Source organism: Aethalodelphis obliquidens, unplaced genomic scaffold (genome assembly GCF_003676395.1).
Source record: "Aethalodelphis obliquidens isolate GAN/ISIS:26980383/991018 unplaced genomic scaffold, ASM367639v1 scaffold58, whole genome shotgun sequence".
Lineage (NCBI taxonomy): Eukaryota > Metazoa > Chordata > Mammalia > Artiodactyla > Delphinidae > Aethalodelphis > Aethalodelphis obliquidens.
This window is the reverse complement of record NW_020838002.1, coordinates 7016499-7038563: the sequence shown is the minus strand read 5'-3', so window position 1 is coordinate 7038563 and position 22065 is coordinate 7016499. Positions and strand designations below refer to the sequence as shown.

Below are 22065 nucleotides of genomic sequence, written 5' to 3'. Positions count from 1 at the left end.
CTTTAGAAAAGTTAGTTCCAACGCCCTGCTCCACCATGGACAGACATTAGCCCTCACTATGATTCAAATCCATTTGGTCGTTTATTCATTCTTTCATTGGAAACAGATTTCATGGCCTCCTGCCATGTGCTAGCACTGAGCCCGATGCTGGGGACACACCAAATGTGACCCAGGCCCTACTTTTGAAGACTCACAGTCTAGTGAGAGAGTGAAAGCATATGATCTAAGTAGTTGCAGTCAAAAATCAAAAAGCAATGCGAGGGCTTCCCTGGTGGCGCAGTGGTTGAGAGTCCGCCTGCCGATGCAGAGGACATGGGTTCGTGCCCCGGTCCAGGAAGATCCCTCATGCCGCAGAGCGGCTGGGCCCGTGAGCCATGGCTGCTGAGCCTGCGCGTCCGGAGCCTGTGCTCCGCAACGGGAGAGCCCACAACAGTGAGAGGCCCGAGTACCGCAAAAAAAAAAAGCGATGCGAGAAAAGGAAAATGCAGATAAAATCCGAGTTAAGAGAAAGATAGTTTTGGAAAGGGTCGCTGTTTCTTGAGAGGTAATAAAGTGTAGTGGCTGAAAGTATAGACCCTGGAGACCACAGGCCTGGGTTCAGATCCTGACTTTGCCTCTTGCTGTGTAACTTATGGAGAAATGGGGAGAATTTTGAGGTTATTGCGAAGATAAAGTGCAGGGTCCAGCACCTGGTAGAGCTCAATGGATGTCAGCTGCTAGAATCAGGGAAAGTGGCTTAGGACACGGGTTTTCTGCACGTATGGAGCAGGAGGGTAGGGCATTCCAGAACAGTCAGGCCACAGGAAGAAAATGTGGTGCTTGTGTGGAATTCCTTTTGGCTGCAGCCTGTGAGAAGGGAAGAAAGAAGAGATGAAGCCAGTAAATCGTGTTGGGGTTAAACCTTGGAACACTGAATGCCAAAATGAACCCAAGGAAAAGTACAATAACATAGACAACCTTAAGAAGGCAGAGTGCCCACCTTGCCTCGAGCAAGGGTCCTCATCTTTATTTATTTATTGTTAAAATTTATTTTATTTATTTATTTATTTTTGGCTGCATTGGGCCTTCGTTGTTGCACGGGCTTTCTCTAGTTGTGACGAGCGGGGGCTACTTTTCGTTGAGGTGCGCGGGCTTCTCATTGCAGTGTCTTCTCTTATTGCGGAGCACAGCCTCTAGGCTCCTGGGCTTCAGTAGTTGTGGCATGTGGGCTCAGTAGTTGTGGCTCGCAGGCTCAGTAGTTGTGGTGCATGGGCTTAGTTGCTTCCCGGACCAGGGCTCAAACCCATGTCCCCTGCACTGGCAGGCAGATTCTTAACCACTGTGCCACCAGGGAAGCCCTGGTGCTCATCTTTAGAGCTATGTTCAGTTGGGCCAAACTTCAGGGTGTCCAAAATGAGGAGGCAGCCCCTGGGGCTTGGTGCAGTGTTGGCCTGTCTCCTGTATTCTACCCACCTAGAAAGGCTTATTTCTGCCTGTCTGGCAGACTGAGCTCTGGAATCAAGGCTGAGGGAGAAGAGCCATCTTCTTTCACAAGGCTGAGTAGACGAGGGCATCTCGGCCCACCTGAAGTCTGATGTTGGGTTACAAAGGCTGGGAGAGGCCTCATGAAAGATGGCCAGTAGGGAGGGAGGTGGGAACGCAGGGCGTTTAAGGCCAGGTGAAGCTGAGCAGACTCCTGGTCATTATCAGCAGACTCCACTTTCCTCTGTGGTTATATAGAACTTTTTCAATCCTATTTCGGAGTGGGGCAGATGGAGAGCAAAGATTCATCAGGTCAAAACAAACTTAGGAGAGGCCCTGCTGGGAGACTGCAAACGGGGGCAAAGGTCTCAGAGAGTGAGTCCCAGCTCAGGGGCATCCCTACCTCTGGGTTGAAGGGCCAGACTGGGAGGCAACGTGGCACAGCTCAAAGGGTTCTCGTCAGGGGAATCGGGAGGCCTGGCCTCGTTCTTGTCCAGGGTGTGCCACTGTCTTTGCGCAACTTTGGGGAAATGACCCCTTGGCCTCTGTTCCTTCTCAGGAGAACCAAAGGTTTTTGCTGGGAGGGTCTCAGGGGTCTTTTACAGCTTGGAAATTTAACATCTATGCTTGAGTGAAGCAATGTCCTGCTGTTAGGATTTGGGGTGCTGGAGTGTGCCCTAAATATTGGAAGGAACCCAGAACGGCCAGGCCTGAGAAAGAGAGGAAACTAGAGGGGCTGTCTGGAGCCCCCAACCCTCAGGGTGCACAGGGGTGAAGGGCAGAAGGGGTGAAGAAAGGAGGAGGAATGAAGGGAGGGTGGGGACAGCGTATCTGAGCGCCTGGTATCTGGAGGGCAAAGGAAGCTAACTGGTGAGAGGTTTCTTCTCCCAACTCCAGCGACCTCGGGATCCTGTGGGAAAGCTGCATTCGGATCGATAGCCTCGTAAATAAATAAAGAGTCAAGCGTCCTGTCTCCAGCTCAGGGCTTCCTCAGGAAAATCGAACCTCAACCCGCTTCTGCTCACCCATTCTGGATTTCTACAGAGGCCTCCAGAGGGAAGGAAACCTTACAGGCCGTCGTGGGCATCTCCCTGCCTCCAGGCTGGCCTGCCATGTGCCCCATCCAAAAAGGTCAGGGCTGGGGCCTGTGCCCTCTGCCTCCATCCCCACCGGGGAGGCCCTCCCTCTGCTGGCCGTAGTCTCCCTCCTCCCTGTTCCCCGGGGCTCTTACCTTCATTCTCTCACCCCCAGTAAACTCTCCCTCTCTTTCAGCTCCAGCTCTTTGCTTCTCACCTCTCCTGACTTCCTACTGTCCTCCTGACCTACTGCTTGTCACCAAATGGAATCAGCAGCAAGAGGAAGGGAGTGGCTCCCCACTCCTCTGGGGTCTCCCCTCTATACCGCGCCCCGCCAGACTCTTTGTCATCCACTGCATATGAGCCCCTCAGGGTCGGACAGAGGAAACGCATCTCTGGAAGCAATGGATAAAGACCTTTGTAACTTCACAGAACCGATATATGTCAGCAAGCTGACTGCAAGGCAGCCCTTTCTCTCTCTGACTTTTGTTACAACAGAAGAATATTCTTCTCCTAGGAAGAAGCAAATCTCCAATAAAGCAAGTTCGATATTTTGGACCCCAGAAACCAAGACAGTGGTCAGCCCTGTGTGATGATGGGCGACTGCCTTCTGGGTGCACCTTGCAACACCTCAGGACCGGTCTACTGCTTCGGAGCCTTGGTCTCCCCTCCAGCTCCCTGGCCCAGGCCTAAAGATGCCTAAGGGCTGCTGGAGCAGTTAGTGCAGAGAAGGGAGTTATAGGGTTGTGACAGCCTCTCTGCTCATAATTCTTGGCCACGGTGCTCCAGCTGATCCCTGGGGACTGAACATTCCTTTAATTAAAGGTTTCCAACTAGCAGACATCATATCCCTGCTTTCTCTGTTCTAAGTATAAAATGTAGACTATTTCATTTTCTCCTGAATTATCCATGGCAAAATTTCAGCCCCAGCTTCCCAACCCCACCTGGTCTCCTCCTGTCAGCAGTCATTACGTGAAAGAAACAGTTAGGATGTGAATCTGTAGCCAACGTACCCACAACGCTTCCCAGCGCACATAAGCAGAAGAGTGTTGTTTTGAGACATCTGCTCTGCAGTTCTTTTCCCCCATGATGGCTGCGGTTTAATTGTTCCAGGGGGGAACTCAGGCCTGGGAAGCAGTCAGTAGCCCAGGCTCTTGGCTCTGGTTTGACTACGTCACAGCTGACTGACTGGAGGCAGATTTGGCTGCCCAGAAAGTAGCAAAGGATTCATTCCCTGGTATCTCCTAAGAGGTGGCCGGTAGCACAGTTTAGTTGTCTTGGAAAGCTGGTTACTAATTTGCAAGGCGGCGCTAATGACCCTCCTCCCCCACGGCAGTCAAGTATGGGAAACATGTTTACACAATGGACTTCCTACCCTAGGAACAGGCTGTGAACGCAGCACACCAACCTTCAGGCATAGATAGCTGTTAGAGCCAAGAGGGCCTCAAGAAATCATCTGGTCTGCCTTTCCCTTTGACCAGCCCCCAAGGCCCAGCCTTGAAGTGATTGGCCCAGGAGGAGATCCTGCAGGAGACTGAGGTCCAGCTCCCAGCTCTACTCACAACACAGGCTGGGGCTGGAGCTGAGCAAATGGGTTATGGCTGTCACCAGAGACGAGCTGGCAGCAGACAGAGCAGACTATGTTTTCTTTGCAGGCTGAGGGTACCTAGAGGGAGCTGAGAATTCCTCTGCTCCGCTCCGCTCCGCTCTGCTCAGCCTCGGGTGGGCAGACGGCAGGCAGGCAGGACGAGGGGAGAGGGAAGGCCAGCGGCTCTCACGCCGAAGGAGGAATCTTCCCCCCTAGGATAAGCGAGATAGTACGGACCAAAGATGGAAGGGAAGACAGCCTTAGGGCCCCACGGAGTCCCTGTGGAGGATGTCAGGAGCCTGGATCCCCTGTCTGGAGCTGCTCTTGGGGAGTCACAGTGAGAGATCACATTTACAAACACTTGCTCTGTGCCAGGCACCGCGCTGAGAACTCCGTTGCATTATGAAGGCAGTTTTGTGTAAGGGCTGGGAACATGGCCTAAGTGACACAAGACTGGGCTGAAGCCCAACTTTGATACTCACCAGCTCTGTGACCTTGGGCAAGTCACTTAACCTCTCTGGGCCTCAGTTACTTCACTGATAAAATGGGAATAATAATAGCACCCACCTGACGAAGTCATTGGAAGATTAAGTACATTCGCAGACATACAGCTCTTCAAACAGTGTCTGCCGTACAGTAAGCTGTAGGTAAGTTATTGCTATCACTGCTGTGTTGAAGCCTCACACAAAGCTCTGAAGTATATAGATACTCAGCTCTGAGGCTCAGAGAGGTCAGATGACTTGCCCCAGGTCCGTTTGATTGACAGCATGGGTACCCTCCTAAGGTCCTCTTCGGTGGGAAGCAGCTTCAGCTCCCCAGCTCCCCACCCCAGGTCCATTTCTGTTTGGAAACTCCACAGCTGCTTCATCACAGCAGAAACAAAGGTGGATCTCTATCCTCCCTCTGGGGACCAGGCTGGCTGGTGGCTTCGGGCCCAGCCAGAAGGTCCCTCCCACAGACTGTGGCAGCACCCACTCCTGGGAGCCTCCCAGATGACTCACCCCGTACCACCGTCCCAGGCCTCCCCTGGGGCCTCCACCTTCTTCTGTAGTCTCCCCTCCTCGTGCAAGGTGCTGGCTGCCAGACGGGAGGGACCCCTTTCGATCTCAGGATAAACAAACTGTCTCTCTGGCCCAGCCCTCCGCCGGCTTGCCGCTCCCCGCCCCCTCGATCCGCAGTGCACAGTCGCTCTGCTCTCCTGCCAACTTGGCAGCTCGGCTCTGCTGTTACTATCAACACCTCCAAGGGAAAAGGGAGAGGACTCAGCTCTGATCGCCTGGCGCACGGAGCAGCAAATTCATGTCAGAGCCAGCGCTGGAATGTCTCCCAAGCTCCCAAGGCTCCTGGTGGGGAAGGAAAGGTGGGCCGATCGGAGCAGCCCTGATTGCAAACCAGCCTCCCAGCAGAGCTGCTGGGCCTGGCCAAAGCTGCAGGCCTGGGGGCTTGGGGGGCGTGGGGAGCGGCAGCTCTGACAGAAAGGGCTGCAGGAGGATGCTTTGAGGCCGTGCAGGTGTGCAGGAGAGGGCTGGGGGGTCTATCTCACCCCAGCTCTTGCCGCGGTCCAGGGTGGGACAGGCTGTGGCCAGGATGGAAGAAACTGGTCTCTCTCTCCAGACTGTGAGCCCTTGGAATGCATGGACTGTGCCTTCTTTCCTCTGTCTCCCTTGGACTCCTGGTGTGCAGAGCTCTTGTTGTATTGGATTGGGAGCCCCTAAGGAACACTTTCCCCACTGAATGGAAACTTCCTCTAGGCAGAAGCCACCTTTTCCCTTTCCCAACCGTCCTCACCACAGCCCCTCAGGTCCTGCCCATGGGCTCCCTAAAGCAGCTGATGGCTTTCTCTGGCTCCTGCCAGGACTCCTGGGGCCCAGCCTAAAAGAAGAAAGAGCCCATATCTTCAGGGACCCAGTGCCCACAGCACAGGGTCTGTGGTCAGTCATCTACCCCTTGACAGACCCAAGGATGGTCGCCACACAGCCTCTCCCAGGAGGAACTGCCTTCCCAGCTTTCTCTCTGCTGTCAAGGGAAGGCCTTTGTGCCCTGCTCGAGGGCTTTGGCATCAACAGAAGTGGTGGGTTCAGGGTCAGCTTCTTAATTCTTACACCACCCGGCCACCTAGTCTCCCCAAGGATGCAGGTGTAAGCTCCCACTCTGTTTCCTTCCCTGTTACATGGAAATAACATTTCATAACTGACTGGGTTACAGCTGGTGGTGATAAAGACATGAAGATGACGCTAGAAGCTTCTGAGACTAGAAGTGCTTAGCATTTAGAATCAGTATGTTTCCCTTCCCTCCTTCCTCCCCTCCTTCCTTTCTCTACTCCCTCCAGGAGCCCTTCTCCCAGATGTGAACCTGATCCTAAGACCCCCTCAATTCCCTGCTCCAGAGGTCTGAATACCACCACCCAGAGAAACACAGCCACCTTTCTGGTAAGAAGCCCCCAGGCCCCTGGAGGCCAGCTGACTTTCCAGGGACCAGGAACCAGGGAAAGAGAATTCATTCCATGTGCAGGGTTGTAAATAAGCCACGAGAGGCTGCGCCATTCCAAGCTGCACCTGTGAGCATCCTTCTGCTGAAGCCCTGTCGGTGTTGCCATGACAAACTCGTGTTTCTGCATGCCTCTCTTCCAGCTTCGAGAGGATGCCTTATGACGAGACTCAACACTGAAAATGCCTTCCTAATTTTTTTTCCCTAAAACAGGTTGCATGTTCTAAAAATCCACCTGCTTGTTATATGTGTTTGCTTTTTATTTTGAGAGTTTTGTGAGTACTACATTTGTACAGTATACATGCAAGCGTATGATATACACGTGGGAGTTCTGTGGTGGAGAGCTGTCGTGGCAAATACACAACCACCGCACAGCGTGATAAGACATCTCTCCTCCTAAAACATCTCCCACATCCATTGGCCCGTCCCAAAGCCTGAAATGCCACCACTAGAGATTTACCACTTTTGAACTTGAGTGATTATCCATCCCTAAGAGTCTACTGTGACAATGTGCCAACCCCTAAAAGGGACTAAGTTACCATCGGATGAGGGGTTAGCAAAAGAACCATGAGACATCGGGGAGGATGGCCAAAGGGTTGGTAGAAGAGCCCTGAAAGAGGAGATGAGAGGCATACAAGACATATTACCTACTTTACAGGTTTGCAAGGCCTGCTTGTGAGAGGACACATGCGTGTACACACATACACACACATACCTGCACACACATACACACACATACCTGCATGCACACATGCACACACACAGTGCTCTTTATAGAGAGCAATTGGTCCAAAAACCTAAGTCATGTTCAGATATACCTGGGATGCTTCCAAAAATGCAGGTACACAGGCCCTGTCCCATTCATACTGAATCAAAGTTTCTAGGGCTGGAGCCGAGCCCAAGACATTGGACATGGTAGGGGAGCATCCAGGTGCTGTTGCTGATCGGTCAGGTTTAGAAACCACTGCTGTAGAGGACAGAGCCCCAGGAGAGGAAACAGAACACCTGAATTTGGGTTGCAGCATTACCATTTATTGAAGAACCCTGGGCACTGCACTCTCTAAACCCCGGGGGAAACATGTGTGTGAGACCTAGGTGCCATGATCTGTCTGAGGCAAGTGTTACGGAAATGCCCGTTGAAAGCCATCAGACAATGCAAATGCTGTTATCACATACGCACACGTGGTGTGTGGCTTGCGTGGGTATGTGTCACGTATATCCGTGTACCTGGATTTCCTATAGAGAGGGCAGGACTGATCTTCATTGCCCTCCTTCACCTAAGCTCGTGGCTGTCTTCACATCTGAATAGAGTTTCTCTCTTCAGGACTTGCCCCCTGCTCTCCTCTCCCAATAGCATGGCACAGTCCCTGATTGTTTTGTTTTTTTAATTTCTATCTAATAGGTTTATCTATCATCTACGATCCCTCCTGGAGAGTAAGAAGGAAGAGAAGTAGTCACTCCTGCTTTACAACAAGGGGAAACCCAGGCAGGGGGCCGTTAGAGAGCTTTATACCATTTAAACATAGAGCAGTGATACTTTCCTTTTGAAAACCTGGTGAATACGTACACACACAAAATTTCCCATACAGTTTCAGGGTTTCATGGACTTTCTGGCACCTTTCCTAGGAGTCCAGTAACCCCAGGCAAAGAACATCTGCCCCATCTGGATCTGCCCTCTGAGCTTCCAGAGGGTCACGTTCAAGCACATGAGGCTTCCTTTCAGCTGCGTCTTTGCTGAATGACTAACACATTACCCTCTCGCCCCGAGCTGCAAGATTAACTTGCCTGACCTTCCCTCCATCCCCAAGAAAGAGGGTCAAAACCCAGTGACGCAGTGACACATCACTGTGTCAGGACAGGATCTCACACCAGACCGTGCCTCTCCATTCCTGAGCCTGCAGTACAAAGTCTGAGCTGCCGTTAGGTATCAGGAGGATGGATGACCTTTATCGCAGTAACAGAAGACAGCTCAAACTGACTTAAACAATAAAAGGAATCTACCGGTCCCTGACAGTAAAAAAAAGTTTGAGGTGGCTGGGCTTTATGCAAAGTCTGATTCATTTGCTCTATCTTGTTTCCTTTGGTCTCTCCACCCTCCTCCACGGTGTCAACTTCATCCTAAGACTCACAGCCTTCAAGGTTGCAACATGGTCGCCAGCAGCCACCAAAGCTCTATCCACCTTCATTCATTCTCGGGAGAGAGAGCAAGCTGCTTTTTTGATAGTTTCCATGAATGAAAGTGGAAGCTTCTTTCCAGAACCCCTCAGTCAATGTGTCCCCACATCTCATTAGCCCACGTTGGGAAACATCCCATCCTGATCAGAGCCTCTGTCCTTGGAGTGCTGCCTGGCTGGGAAATTCAGAACATGGTACAGATGGCTTGCCTCAGTGCTCAGACCTCCAAGCCCTTGGGCTTAGCCTCCTCTGCCATTTAAACTGCTTTCAAGAAAGGAATGAAGGACTCAAAAGAAACGATTTTATAAAAGCTCAGGCTCTGGTTTTGTCCCACACAGACCCTGGGCAAAAGCCTGGGCCTTCTCAGGAAGGAAAGAGGAGATGGATTTTCACTTTCTAGAAAGGTAAGGCAACGGAATCTGCAGCCAGTCAGCTGAGTGGAATGAGGGCCACACAGGGAGTCAGGGAGCTGGGGTTATGCCTCTTTCCTCCTTAGAAAGCTTGGATGATCATGAACGACGTGTTTATCCTCTCTGGCCTCTCTACAAAAAGAGTGAAATGGTCATCCCTTCACTTTTCCAGTGATCCTGTGTAAGGTACGACAGCTTGGAATGAAGCTGAGTCCTCAGAAGTTCCCAGGATTCTGTGCTACATCACAGAGGATCGAGAATGTGGTATGTGGAGTGGTTTTGGGCCAGTCCTCTATTGCCAGAACCATCCAGAAGGTCTGTTAGTGTAACTCCAAAACTTCAGGTCCCATGTGGCTCTGGCACTGTTTGGAGCTCATATAAAGAAACATGGCTCAGCAACTGAAAGTGATGTTTTTTTAAAAAAAAAATCCAATTATTTATTTAAATCTTTTGAAGAGATATAAACACTTTGCAAAGTTTTTCTAAAGCCCCCTTTTCTCCTCCCTAATTCTGTCACATCCCTAGCTACTCAAGAGCATTTTGTATGTCAGAAGCTCCCATGCTCTCTCCAGCACCCAAATGTCTCCCCTCTTTTGGAGCTCTTTATTATTTTGTTTTAATTGATTTTTACTTATTTATTTATTTATTTTTGGCTGCATTGGGTCTTCATTGCTGTGGGCTGGCTTTCTCTGGTTGCGGCTGGAGTGGGGGCTACGCTTCGTTGCAGTGCACGGGCTTCTCATTGCGGTGGCTTCTCCTGCTGCGGAGCATGGGCTCTAGGCGCACGGGCTTCAGTAGTTGTGGCTCGCGGGCTCTGGAGCGCAGGCTCAGTAGTTGTGGCGCACGGGCTTAGTTGCTCCGCGGCATGTGGGATCTTCCTGGACCAGGGCTCAAACCTGTGTCCCCGGCACTGGCAGGCGGATTCTTAAACACTGTACCACCAGGGAAGTCCCTGGAGCTTTTTATTATGGAGGGTGATTTAATCTCTTGTGTTAGGTCCTGTTCCATTTCCTCTGGGCTCTCTTCCCACTCATTCTCGAAGTTCTACATCCCAAAAGATCTTTATCAAAGTTGAGCCAGAACTCTTCTTAGAGTACTCACACACTTCAATAAACCTTGTCCCTGTCACATAAGCATCATTGGGGAAACAGACTTCCAGTCTCATATACATATAAATTATTCTAGTGCTATGTATTCCAGGGAAAGAGCCCATAGGGTTTATTAGGATTTATGTATATATATGAGATTTATTGTAGGAATTGGCTCACATGGTCATGGAGGCCAAGAATTTGCATGATCTGCCGTCTGCAAGCTCAAAAACCAGGAAGGCTAGATGCTGTCAGTCCAAGTCCAAAGGCCAGAGAATCCAGGGAGCCACTGGTATAAGTCCTGGAGTCCGAAGACCCAAGAGCCAGGAATTCCTATGTCTGAGGGCAGGAGAAGTTGGACATCCCAGCTCAAGAACAGAGCGGGGAATTCAACTTTCCTCCACCTTTTTGCTTTATTCGGGCCCTCCTTGGGCTGGATGATGCCCACCCACACTGATGAGGGCAGATCTTCTTTACTCAGTCTACTGATTCTAAATACTAATCTCTTCCAGAAACATCCTCACAGACACACCCAGAAATAATGTTTTACTGGCTATCTGGGCATCCCTTAGCCCAGTCAAGTTGACACATAAAATCAACATCCCATACCCCATCTGGAAGTAGGACATCAGCTTTAGTGGTTTTGGCTGTTGGGGATGGGGGGGGCGGTGGTCATGAACCGTCCACCTGGAGATCATTGCCTTCTCATACCTTCTACTCCTGTGGTTGTTACTCGGAACAAGTCCGCAGGATATTCTCCACTGGCTCCTCCAGCTCCACTCTCGAGCCTTCTCGACCCTGCTCTGAGATCCAGGAGGCCGACCTGTGTGGTCTATACCTAGAGGCTCCCTCGCTGTCTGGCTCCTGGTTGAGTTTGGCCAATGGGAGGCATTGACAAGAGATGGGAAGCAGGAGGTTGGGATGTTTATTCTGCCAGATGCCCCGCTGCTGGGCTGATGGCTGGCTTTGACTCCCATCCCAGGCCCTCTCCTAGCTGCAGCTGCCCCTGGGCTCTGGTCACTACTCCCACTTTCCCCTTCAGCCTGGAGGCAGTAGCGAGTCCCTGTAGCTGTTGGTCCCTGGGACTCGTTACCACCTTCCCTGGCATCCTCACCCTTGTCGCTCGTCTGAACCCTGTAAACAGCTCCTTCATCCAGCTATCCTCACTGCCTGGAGTGACAGGATGTGGACTGATTCAGTGCCCCTGACTTTCACAGACTTGTTACCTCCTGGAGTCTCACCTTATCGTTGTGAAGTGGAGAGGGGAGGGAGGAAGCATTACATTCTTATTTATGGAGGTTCTGACATGTAAAACTTTCAACAATAATTCAGCCAAATGTCAAGGTCTAACTTGCATCTTTGGTCTGGAATATCTACCATTTTTGGCCAAGTTAAGGATTTAGTCAGTGGCTGAAGAACAGTGTCTCTCTGAAAAGCTCAGTGGAAAATGAATCCACAGCTTGTCACTATCGTGATCTAACTATGGGACTACTCTAACCAGACAGGAACCACTAAAATTCAGGTGGAACTTTGCTGCACTCCCCAGCCAGTTTACCTTATCCTGACCACAACAAGACCAAAGAGATAGAAGAATGCCAAGTACATATCACAGAAAGACTGAGTCAGGGATCAACATGATCTGAGCTACTCTGAAAAAGCCTCTCACTCCAAAAAATCCACACACATCCCCCATTTCCATCCCAGGCCTGATTAGGATGAAACCACGTCTGCCCGTATCTGAAATTTCATCAGTAAAGTGGTATAACTTCGCCTTTAGGCCAAATGTAAATATTGCCCTGGACTGGCCGCAAGGGGGAGGGGCACGTACTTGGCGCAAGGAGGTCGTAGAGCGTTCCTGCTATTGGCTGCGGTTAGGCCGTTTACGCAACGGCCTGACGTAGGGGAGAAGGCGTTAGTCGGGGGAAGGTTCTAGAAAAGCGGCGGCAGCGGCTCTAGCGGCAGCAGCAGCAGCGCCGGGTCCAGAGTGGAGGTGCTCCTAGCGGTGTCGTTTCTCGACCAGCGGCAGTTCTCACTACAGCGCCAGGACGAGTCCGGTTCGTGTGCGTCCGCGGAGATCTCATCTCGCTCGGCTGCGGGAAATCGGGCTGAAGCGACTGAGTCCGTGATGGAGAGAGAAGAGGAACAATTCCGTAAACTCTTTATTGGTAGCTTGAGCTTTGAAACTACAGAAGAAAGTTTGAGGAACTACTACAAGCAGTGGGGAAAACTTACAGATTGTGTGGTAATGAGGGATCCTGCAAGCAAAAGATCAAGAGGATTTGGTTTTGTAACTTTTTCATCCATGGCTGAGGTGGATGCCGCCATGGCTGCAAGACCTCATTCAATTGATGGGAAAGTGGTTGAGCCAAAACGTGCTGTTGCAAGAGAGGACTCTGGAAAGCCAGGGGCTCATGTCACTGTGAAGAAGCTGTTTGTATGTGGAATTAAAGAAGATACTGAGGAACATCATCTTAGAGATTACTTTGAGGAATATGGAAAAATTTATGCCGTTGAGATAATTACCGATAGGCAGTCTGGAAAGAAAAGAGGCTTTGGGTTTGTTACTTTTGATGACCATGATCCTGTGGATAAGCTTGTGTTGCAGAAATACCATCCTATCAATGGTCATAATGCAAAAGTAAAGAAGGCTTTATCTAGACAAGAAATGCAGGAAGTCCAAAGTTCTAGAAGTGGAAGAGGAGGCAACTTTGGTTTTGGAGATTCTCGTGGTGGTGGTGGAAATTTTGGACCAGGACCAGGAAGTAACTTCAGAGGAGGATCTGATGGATATGGAAGTGGTCGTGGATTTGGGGTTGGCTATAATGGGTATGGAGGAGGACCTGGAGGTGGCAATTTTGGAGGTAGCCCTGGTTATGGAGGAGGAAGAGGAAGATATGGTGGTGGAGGAGCTGGATATGGCAACCAGGGTGGGGGCTGCAGAGGTGGTTATGACAAGTATGGAGGAGGAAATTATGGAAGTGGAAATTATAATGATTTTGGAAATTATAACCAGCAACCTTCTAACTACGGTCCAATGAAGAGTGGAAACTTTGGTGGTAGCAGAAACATGGGAGGACCGTATGGTGAAGGAAACTATGGTCCAGGTGGAGGAAACTATGGTCCAGGTGGAGGAAGTGGGGGGTATGGAGGGAGAAGACGATATTGATCTTCCTATTTACCATGGGCTTCACTGTATAAATGGGAGAGGATGAGAGCCCAGAGGTAACAGAACAGCTTCAGGTTATCGAAATGACAATGTTAAGGAAACTCTTATCTCAGTCATGCATAAATATGCAGTGATACGGCAGAAGACAGCAGAGCAGATGCAGAGAGCCATTTTGTGAATTTAATTTATTTAATAACATTATTTAATTTAAATAATGTTTAATTATTTAACATTATTTAATAACATTACCTTACTGTGGAGGAAGGATTGTAAAAAGAAAAATGCCTTTGAGACAGTTTCTTAGCTTTTTTAATTGTTGTTTCTTTCTAGTGGTCTTTGTAAGAGTGTAGAAGCATTCCTTCGATAATGTTAAATTTGCAAGTTTCAGGTGACATGTGAAACCTTTTTTAAGATTTTTCTCAAAGTTTTGAAAAGCTGGTGTAATAAGACCTAACGTTTTTCCTTTAAAAAAAATTTAAGTGCGTGTGTAGAGTTAAGAAGCTGTTGTACATTTATGATTTAATAAAATAGTTCTAAAGGAAAAAATATTGCCCTGAAGGGAGACATTGAGTTACATTTGAAGAATATTTCCATTATGTGCAAGGCACTGCTGAACACTAGTTAATGCTTTAATCCTACCAGTTACCCTGGAGTAGGAATAAACTGAATATGAGAAGAAAGTGAAACCACAGAGGTGGGGAGAAACGTGGCAAAAGGGGAGGAAGTTGAAGACACACGTTGCCTTTATTCATCCTGGGCTCAGGGGAGAGGCTCTGGATTAGAGATATAAACAGGGAGTCTGCAGCATTATGGATGGTGCTGAAAGCCATGGGCTAGATAAGACACCCAGGAGGAAGGACTGAGCAGAGAAGAGAACAGGGCAGGAAAGAGAGGAGGGGTGAGGATAGACAAGAACTGAGCCCAGGGACACTCCAATCTTAGAGCTTGTGAAAGGGGGAAAAAGTGAATCCAGGAAAGAACATGGGAAAGGAACAGCTGGTGACGTAGGAGGAAGATCGGAAAACTCAGGTGTTTGGAAGCAACTGAGAAATTGTTTCAAGAAGTGAGTGACCAGACGACTTAAACTGTTGCGGGTGGGTCAAATAAGAATGGAGAATTGACCATTGAATCTGTCATCATAGAAGTCCCTTGATAAATGTGGTTTTACTGTCATGATAGGGACACAAGCCTGATTGGAGGGTGTGTGACAAAGAATAGGAGGTGAGGAAATAGAAACAGTCCAGATAATGTTTTTAAATTTTGCTCTGAATGATTAGCAGGCAAATGGTGAGGTAACTGGGTGGGGAAAGTAGGGTCTAGGATTCTTTTTTTAAAGATGAAAGTTATATCGCATTTAGTATGCTAATGGATATGGTGCACTAGAGAGAGAAAATTTGACAATGCATATGAGAGAACAGATAATTGCTGGAGTGATACCTTTGAATAAGCAGGAAGGGAAGGGATCCAGTACACAAGGGGGGGGGGGGGGGGGGACCTGGCCTCAGATAGATGCATGGATGGTCCATTCATCATAAGAGGAAGGAGGCAGAGTAAAAGGACCTGGATACTGGAGGTTGGTATTTTTGGTGGTGGGATGGTAAGGTTTTGTTTTGTTTTTTTCTGATTTCTTCTATTTTCTCAGTGGGGAAAAAAAATGCTATCATTGGCTGAAAGTGAGAAGCAGGGATAGTTGTGTGAAGGCCTGGGAAGGGAGGAGTGTGATACAGTTATCACAAAAAGTAGGAGAGTGACTTGCCTGGGGAGAGATTGTAGGATTGCTGGGCAACAATATGGTCCTTCTGAGGTTAAAGGCCATGATTTTAAAGGGAGACCTTTCAGCACAGTCATGTGTTTTCCTCCAGCCACTTTCGGCAGCTGGAGTACAAGCGCGGGATAGATGAAAGTTAGATTTGACTAGTGTTGGGCCTTTGCTAGGCCCACAGGTTGGGAGGGAAGAAGGTCAAGGTGGTTGTATTAGTTATCAATTGCTGTTAAAAAAATGTTCCCAACACTTAGTGGCTTAAAACATAGACATTTATTATCTCACAGTTTTTGAGAGATAGAACTTAGAATTTGGAAGCAGCATGGCTGGGCAGTTCTGGGGTCTGTCATGAGGATGCAGTCAAAATGTTATCAGGGCGACGGTCATCTGAAAGCTTGACTGGGGCTGGAGACTCTGCTTCCACCATGGCTCACGTACGTGACTGGCAAACCAGAGGTGGTTGTTGGCAAACGGATTCAGTTCCTCTTCTGTGAGCCTCTGCACAGGGTGTTCGTGCGTCCTCACAGCGTGACATACGACTTCTCACAGAGATAGCAATCCAAGAGGGAGAACTAAGATGAAGCTATCTTTCTGACCTAGACTCAGGTCACAATGGATTGCTTGGCCACATTCTATTTGTTAGAAGCAAGTCACCAAGTTCAGCCCATGTTCAAGGGGAGAGGAATTAGACTCCACCTTATGAAGGGAGAAGTGTTGTTATGAACTGAATATTTGTGTCCCCCCAAAATTTATATGTTGAAGCTTTAAACTTCCAGTATAGCTATATTAGGAGATGGGGCCTTGAAGGAAGTTATTAAGGTTATACGAGATCATGAAGATGGGACTGTGATCTGATAGGATTATGTCTTTATAAGAAGAGACACAGCTGCTCAATACTCTATAATAACCTAAATGGGAAAAGAATTTGAAAAAGAGTAGATACACATATACGTATAACTGAATCACTCTGCTGTACACCTGAAACTAACACAACATTGTTAATCAACTATACTCCAGTATAAAATAAAAATTTTTTTAAAAAGATATATTTAGAACTAAATTAACAATGAAAAAAAAAAAGATTTAACATTTTCTTAGTGATTAGAAAAAAGAAGAGACTCAGCTCGCTGCTTCTTCAAGCCGAGAAGAGAGCCCTTACCAGAAACTGAATTGACCAGAACTTTGATCTTAGACTTCTAGCCTCCAAAATAGTGAATAAATTAATTTCTGTTGTTTAAGCCACTCACTCTATGATATTTTGTTATGGCAGCCCAAGAAGACTAACACAAGTGTCAAAGAACTTGCAGACATATTTTAATGTCATTACAAAGGACAAAGATATATGCAAGTGAGTTTCTTGTGATGGACCATGAACTCTAAGTTGAGAAGGGAGAGAACTGATGGTCTAGAGGGATGAATGAATGAACTAGAGAATCACTGAATGGAAGAGAGGTCACCGAAGGGGTGGAAGAATCTCGGAGCGGGAAACAAATTGAACAGATATGAGGTAGTGGCCGGAGAGAGCGGCTTGAAATGAAGATTTTTTGGACTTGGCACAGTTGGTGCTGGTGACAAGATCTAGGATAAGATGACAGAAGTAGGTGACTGAGGTGGGAGGAGATTAATTAATGGAAAGGTAGATCATCTAATAGGCATTGAAGGGTGCAGGAATGATGCCAAGTGTACGGATGCTAGAGTGACTCACAGAACTCAGGATAACACTGTACTTACACTTATTGAGCAAAGAACACAAATGAACAGCTGGATGAAGAGGTACACAGGGTAGGTCAGGAAGGATCCTGATGCAAGAACCTCTGTCCTGTGGAGTTGGGATGCCTCACCCTTCCTGCGTGTGCATGTGTTATTCACCAACCCAGAAGCTCTTCGAATCTTGCTGTTCAAGAGTTTTTATCTTGAACAGTCTTGAGACCTCCTCTTTCTCCAGAAATTGGGGGATGGGACTGAAAGTTCCCATCCTCTAAATTTACCTGTTAGGTCTTTCTTGCGGCCAACCTCCTCCATCCTGAAGCTATCTAGGGGCTTCACCCTGAGTCATCTCATTAGCATAAACTCTGGTGTGGTCCAAAAGAGCTCATTATGGATAACAAAAGACACTACTGTCACTCCGGAAATTACATGAGTTTTAGGAGCTCTGTGCCAGAACCAAGGACAAAGACCAAATACATTTTATTATACCACAGCCTGCCTCATAATAAGTGCTATGTAAGGTATTAATAATTCCTTGTTATAGATGAAGCCACTGAGGTACAGAGAGGTTAAGTAACTTGCTTATGGTCACACAGCTAGTAAGGGCCAGGGTGAGGGACTCAGACTCAGAGTCATGTTAAATGAGAGAAAGAGCCGATCTCAGAAGGTCTTAAGTGAACCCTCCCTGAGGCTCCATTGGTCAGTTTTGCCTGGGTCCCCCACATCTAACGATATCTGCTACCATTCTTTTCTTCTCCTTCTTGAGACAATATGAGTTGGTTTCTGTTATTTAGAACTGAAAACGTTCTGGGATAGACTATGTGACCAGTGAAAGCCAAGAGTGGCTGGAAACAATATTTAAAGGGCCAATGGCAAAATTCCTCTTTGGAAGGAATTGTTTGAGTCTAAAATATAGGCTTTTAGGCATAATCTGAAAGTAGAGGGCAGAACGAAAGGAGAGTTGAATTGCTTTGCTTAAAAATAAAAAGGAGGGACTTCCCTGGCGTCGCAGTGGTTAAGACTACACGCTCCTCATGCAGGGGGCCCGGGTTCGATCCCTGGTCAGGAAGCTAGATCCCACATGCATGCTGCAACTAAGGAGCTGGTGAGTCGCAACTGAGGAGCCCGCCTGCCACAACTAAGACCCGAAGCAACCAAATAAATAAATATTAAAATATAAATAAATAAAAATCAAAAAGAATTTGTTTTTTTCATTTGGCCTCCCAAGGAGAAATTTTAGGTTGTCTTCAACCTGACTTTGTTATGAAGCTGTCACTCAAACCTTGATCATATCTCTAATTATTTCCTTAAGACCAGATTCTAAGAAATGCAATTACTTGGTCTAAGGGCATGGATATCTTAAAAACATTTTTTAACAAATTGCCCTCCAGAACGAATGAAACAGTTTATATTTCCACCAACAGTGAATGAGTCTTGGCTTCTCAGTGTGTGTGTGTGTGAGTGTGTGTGTGTGAGTGTGAGTGTGTGTGTGTGAGTATGAGAGTGTGAGTGTGTGTGTGTGTGTGTGTGAGTGTGTGGGGTTTTTCTTGGCCGCGCTGCGCAGCTTGCAGGATCTTAGTTCCCCGACCAGGAATTGAACCTGAGCCCTCCACAGTGAAAGCACAGAGTCCTAACCACTGGACCGCCAGGGAATTCCCTATATATTTTTAAATCTTTGACAAATAGGTGAAAATTGCTTTAGTTTGTGTTTTGATATTACCAGTAATTTCAAACTGTTTAAATGTGTTTATTGGCCATATCTATTTCTTCTTTTAAAAATTGCCTTCCTGCAGGCCTCTGGAAAGATGCTTCCCATCTTTCTGCTGAACAAAATCTGACCAAGTCCTCTTTCCTTCTTACTTTGTCCACATGGGTTTACTCATCACCACTCCTTATAGGGTGATCCACCTGTCTGGTTTTAAAACTGAAAGTCCCATGTCATGGAAATCCCTCATTCCTGGGCAAACTGAGACAGTTTGTCACTCTACCTCTGGGCCTTAGGCCTTCACCTGGAAAATGAAGACCAGATGCCCTTTCTTGTCCCTCCCAGCTTCTCACTCATTCACCCTGCAGCTATGGACCATGTTCTACTCCTCTGAGCAGGCATTCTGCCAGGGAGGCATTAGGGATTCCTCAGTGATCCAGACCAAGTATCCCTCATGTTTATGATGGTTCCTGGAGGGATACCATCTTGACGGATTTTCAACTAAGACCTTAATGTGATTGGTTGATAGCAGATAAGGAAGCCCTAATATGGAAGCAGGAAGAATGGTCCCCAGAGTACACTTGAAGGAAGTTAGATGTCAGGAAGGGTGAAGAGGGCTGAAGAGGCAAAAGATAAACCTGAAGGACTCTGAAGTTTGGCCCAGGAACAGTAACCAGTGTACCTTTTCTCAGAAGCAGATTCTCTACAATCTGAGGCTATTTCCTGATACCCTTCCCAAAGCCCTTAAAATAGGCATTTGAGGGAATTCCCTGGTGGTTAGGACTCCTCACTGCCAAGGACTGGGGTTTAATCCCTGGTCGGGGAGCTAGGATCCTGCAAGCTGTGCAAGCAGCCAAAAAAAAAAAAACGGCATTTGAGAAACTCTCCTGGGTTCCAAGGTTTATAGTGACTTTATGCGTCTCTCTTGTTGGCCCAGGTTTACATGTCCCAAGATTTGGAAAGAGTTCCTCTCCCTGTGACATCCTGTAAAAATGAGCACCATTAGAGATCATTTATACAGAGCAAGCGCTTTTGTACCCCACATTATTAAAGATCAGAAATAAATTCTCACCATGCCCAAGGAAGGGCCTCAGAGGGAAGCAGCCGAGGACACAAAGCTGTCCAAAACCTCTCTGCTCTCTGCCAGGCTCAAATGGGTCTGTTTTTTCTGATTCTGATCAATAGACTGCTGGGAGAATGGTGAGCTCACTGAAGGCAGGGACAAAGTTCTGCTTCAGATACCCCCCCTGCAGCACTGAACACAGCCTGCACGCCTCAGAAGCTAAGGAAACACTCACCGAATTAGACCCAACCTAGCTCCCCTAGCTCAAAGAGGAGGGAGCAGAAAGCGGGGAGGGAGCTGGAGCCCAGAGCTCCTGCCACTGCCTTCAAGAGGCAGGGAAGTCCTGACGAAAAGCCTGCCAGGCCTCTAATGAGAGCTAAACCACCAGCAGGCTGCGATTGCTCATTGTTTGGTTATAATTAGCTGCATATTCTGTGATGGCAAAGCTGCAGCCTACATCAAGCGGGAACAGGGCTGGGGGAGGGCTGCCACCCTCGCAGCCACCAGCTTTGGCCCTGGGCTCCGAAACATGGACCCCTTTGCTTCCTGGCCCTGCCTGCCCTTCACCCAGGGGCAAGGCCCATGGCTGGCCTACGTAGATCATTGATACTGGGCTAACACCAAATCCTGTTCTTAGACCAAAGGGGAACTCCTTACTGTGCCTGCATGAGAGCATGAGCTGAAAAATCAGGCACGCCTGAGTGTGAGACCAAGTTGTCTGCAACTACAAGCTGTGTGACCTCAGGCAGCTTATTTAACCTCTTGAGCCTGTAGACTTAAAAAAAAATGCATAACATGAGAGTTGCAAGGTTTTTTTAAAAAATAAATTTATTTATTTTATTTACTTATGTTTGGCTGTGTTGGGTCTTCATTGCTGAGGGCAGGCTTTCTCTAGTTGTGGCGAGCGGGGCCTACTCTTCGTTGCAGTCTGTGGCCTTCTCATTGCGGTGGCTTCTCTTGTTGCGGAGCGCAGGCTCTAAGGTGCACGGACTTCAGTAGTTGCAGCACGCGGGCTTAGTAGCTGTGGCTCGCAGACTCTAGAGTGCAGGCTCAGTAGTCGTGGCGCGCGGGCTTAGTTGCTCCACGGCATGTGGGATCTTTCCGGACCAGGGCTCAAACCCGTGTCCCCTGCATTGGCAGGCGGATTCTTAACCACTGCGCTACCAGGGAAGCCCGTGAGGTAAGTTTTATTTGGGGCAAAATGAGGACTGCAACCCGGGAGACAGCATCCCAGATAGCTCTGAGAAATCGCTCCACAGAGGCGGGGGAGAAGCTCAGTATATATGTGATTTTGGTAAAGGGGGAGTACATGCAGTCGAGCATATATTTTTTTACAGAAGGTTTCTGCTAATCTCTTGTGGGTTAGTGCTACTCAGGAGGAGCAGACGTCACCATGAAGGATTTTAGACGTCACCATGAAGGATTTTAGCTTTTCTAGATATGAGGAGATATAAGAATTGGGCTCATAAAATTAGCTCCTGAAAATATCTATCTGAAGACCTGTTCTGCCAGTTTTTCCCAGAGCACAGAGCGCCTCATTTCTGCTCTCCACCCGAACTCCTTTCAGGGGGTGTTGAAAGTCAGCAGCTGCAGCAGCACATGATTTAATCCTTGTAGAGGGAGATGGCAAGTGTCAGTGGAAAATGCCAATTTGTAGTTGACAAGCCGTAGCTTCCCCATCTATAAAATGGGACAGTAATAATAGTACTCTTCTTCCTTATGAAGTGTGGTGAGACTCGAAAGGGATAACTCATTTAAGGTACTCAGCAGAGTGCCTGGTGTGCTGTTGGCCCTCAGTGCGTTGTGGCTGCCGTGGTGGAGGGGATAGGAAGTGGGCTTCTACTCAGGCTCCTTCCTCCTTTCTGCACTTTGTCCTCACGCCCTTGGTCAGGCTCCATCCCCCCCTCCCCCACCCCCACCCCCTGCAGCCTACTCTTTCTCCTTCCCTAAGGAACCAGCTCTGGGGGAGGGTCTGCCTTAGCAGTTTCAGTCTCAGTGTGAGCTCTGTGACCTCTCCTAGGAGGGTAGTCTTGAACTTTTTATTCCTGTGACCCACAGGAAAAAAAAAATACATTTTACATAGTGACCCAAGACACACATACATATAGGTAGATAAAACAGGAGACACAAAAGTTTCATGAAACAATACTTATCCAAATCAAGTGTAATGTATTCTGATATGTTCTCTTGATAAATTGATTTCATGACCCAACTGTGGATTGAGACCTTTAGTGTGAAAAACAGTGCCCCAGGTGGAAGAGGCCAGTTAACTCTCATTTCTCATTATAGAGCAAAAGATTCTGTTCCCTCTTAAACGGATTTTTATCGGGGAATTAGTGGAAAAGAAAATTCTGAAAAGTGAAGCCACATAGCCACA

The 22065-nt window shown here is 48.1% G+C and overlaps 1 pseudogene; it reads left to right on the top strand.

The window, feature by feature from the left end:
* The first annotated feature begins 12375 nt into the window (after positions 1-12375).
* LOC113609695 (heterogeneous nuclear ribonucleoproteins A2/B1 pseudogene) lies at positions 12376-13612 on the top strand (annotated as a pseudogene).
* Positions 13613-22065: the final 8453 nt, after the last annotated feature.